This window comes from Apteryx mantelli, unplaced genomic scaffold, assembly GCF_036417845.1.
Source record: "Apteryx mantelli isolate bAptMan1 unplaced genomic scaffold, bAptMan1.hap1 HAP1_SCAFFOLD_63, whole genome shotgun sequence".
Taxonomy (NCBI): Eukaryota; Metazoa; Chordata; class Aves; order Apterygiformes; family Apterygidae; genus Apteryx; species Apteryx mantelli.
The window spans coordinates 255,001-257,500 of NW_027118792.1; positions in this window are offsets into that span (position 1 = coordinate 255,001).

Genomic DNA, 2,500 nt, shown 5'->3' on the forward strand with positions numbered 1-2,500 from the left:
CAGGACTCCCAGCGAGGTCCGGTCGCCGCGCGGGGGGGGGGGGGGGGGGGGGGGCTGAGCTGGCCCGGTAGCGGCCGGCCCATCTTGGCAGCCGCCGGCCAGCGCTCCCAGGCCGGGGAGGGCGCCTTCGCGGCAAAGGGGAGTCTGCCGGCTGCGGGGGTCTCGGAGGGGCGAGTAGGTCTACCCGGCTCCGGGAGGCCGCGCCGAGGTCGCCGCCCGGCCCGCGGGCCCGCCTTCCGGGCCGCGGCCGCCCGGTCGACCCGGCTCCGGGAGGCCGCGCCGAGGTCGCCGCCCGGCCCGCGGCCCCGCCTTCCGGGCCGCGGCCGCCAGGTCTACCCGGCTCCAGGAGGCCGCGCCGAGGTCGCCGCCCGGCCCGCGGGCCCGCCTTCCGGGCCGCGGCCGCCCGGTCTACCCGGCTCCGGGAGGCCGCGCCGAGGTCGCCGCCCGGCCCGCGGGCCCGCCTTCCGGGCCGCGGCCGCCCGGTCGACCCGGCTCCGGGAGGCCGCGCCGAGGTCGCCGCCCGGCCCGCGGGCCCGCCTTCCGGGCCGCGGCCGCCCGGTCGACCCGGCTCCGGGAGGCCGCGCCGAGGTCGCCGCCCGGCCCGCGGGCCCGCCTTCCGGGCCGCGGCCGCCCGGTCGACCCGGCTCCGGGAGGCCGCGCCGAGGTCGCCGCCCGGCCCGCGGGCCCGCCTTCCGGGCCGCGGCCGCCAGGTCTACCCGGCTCCGGGAGGCCGCGCCGAGGTCGCCGCCCGGCCCGCGGGCCCGCCTTCCGGGCCGCGGCCGCCCGGTCTACCCGGCTCCGGGAGGCCGCGCCGAGGTCGCCGCCCGGCCCGCGGGCCCGCCTTCCGGGCCGCGGCCGCCCGGTCGACCCGGCTCCGGGAGGCCGCGCCGAGGTCGCCGCCCGGCCCGCGGGCCCGCCTTCCGGGCCGCGGCCGCCCGGTCTACCCGGCTCCGGGAGGCCGCGCCGAGGTCGCCGCCCGGCCCGCGGGCCCGCCTTCCGGGCCGCGGCCGCCCGGTCTACCCGGCTCCGGGAGGCCGCGCCGAGGTCGCCGCCCGGCCCGCGGCCCCGCCTTCCGGGCCGCGGCCGCCCGGTCTACCCGGCTCCGGGAGGCCGCGCCGAGGTCGCCGCCCGGCCCGCGGGCCCGCCTTCCGGGCCGCGGCCGCCCGGTCGACCCGGCTCCGGGAGGCCGCGCCGAGGTCGCCGCCCGGCCCGCGGCCCCGCCTTCCGGGCCGCGGCCGCCCGGTCTACCCGGCTCCGGGAGGCCGCGCCGAGGTCGCCGCCCGGCCCGCGGGCCCGCCTTCCGGGCCGCGGCCGCCCGGTCGACCCGGCTCCGGGAGGCCGCGCCGAGGTCGCCGCCCGGCCCGCGGGCCCGCCTTCCGGGCCGCGGCCGCCCGGTCGACCCGGCTCCGGGAGGCCGCGCCGAGGTCGCCGCCCGGCCCGCGGGCCCGCCTTCCGGGCCGCGGCCGCCCGGTCTACCCGGCTCCGGGAGGCCGCGCCGAGGTCGCCGCCCGGCCCGCGGGCCCGCCTTCCGGGCCGCGGCCGCCCGGTCTACCCGGCTCCGGGAGGCCGCGCCGAGGTCGCCGCCCCGCCCGCGGCCGGCCGGTCTACTCGTCTCCGGCGTGCCCTTGTCGCCTTTTCCGGGTGGTAAGCGGTAGACCTGTTCTCCCTGGCCTTCCTGTGGAGCGGCGAGAGGGGTCGCTCTGTTGCGCTGCCTCCAGTTACGTCATCGTAAAGGCCGGCCATTTCCGCGCCCCGCCCCGGTAGGAGGGGCGGCTGTTCTTCGGCTCTCCGGCGCCGCCTGACTTACCGGTACGACTGTAGGGCAGAGGGTGAGCAAGCGCTGAGTTCCGGAGCTCTACTCCCGGGCGCCCCCAGCGCTAAGTGGCCGGCCTGCGAGCGACCTAGGGCGGCTTGCGAGGGCAGGTAAGGCCCGGTCCCGACTCCGGTTCTCTGACAAAATGTTTTTTTCGGCGCGTTCGATACGGCGCTTTCCCGGCACGTTCTCGGCAGCCAGGCGAGCGTGTCCCCGGTGCCGGGAAGCGCGGAGCCGCGGAGCCGGCGGCGGGCTCCAGCGACGGTTGCCGAGTTGCGAGAGGGCTGAGGCGGTCCGCGCGGAGCGTGTCCCCGGTGCCGGGAAGCGCGGAGCCGCGGAGCCGGCGGCGGGCTCCAGCGACGGTTGCCGAGTTGCGAGAGGGCTGAGGCGGTCCGCGCGGAGCGTGTCCGCGGTGCCGGGAAGCGCGGAGCCGCGGAGCCGGCGGCGGGCTCCAGCGACGGTTGCCGAGTTGCGAGAGGGCTGAGGCGGTCCGCGCGGAGCGTGTCCGCGGTGCCGGGAAGCGCGGAGCCGCGGAGCCGGCGGCGGGCTCCAGCGACGGTTGCCGAGTTGCGAGAGGGCTGAGGCGGTCCGCGCGGAGCGTGTCCGCGGTGCCGGGAAGCGCGGAGCCGCGGAGCCGGCGGCGGGCTCCAGCGACGGTTGCCGAGTTGCGAGAGGGCTGAGGCGGTC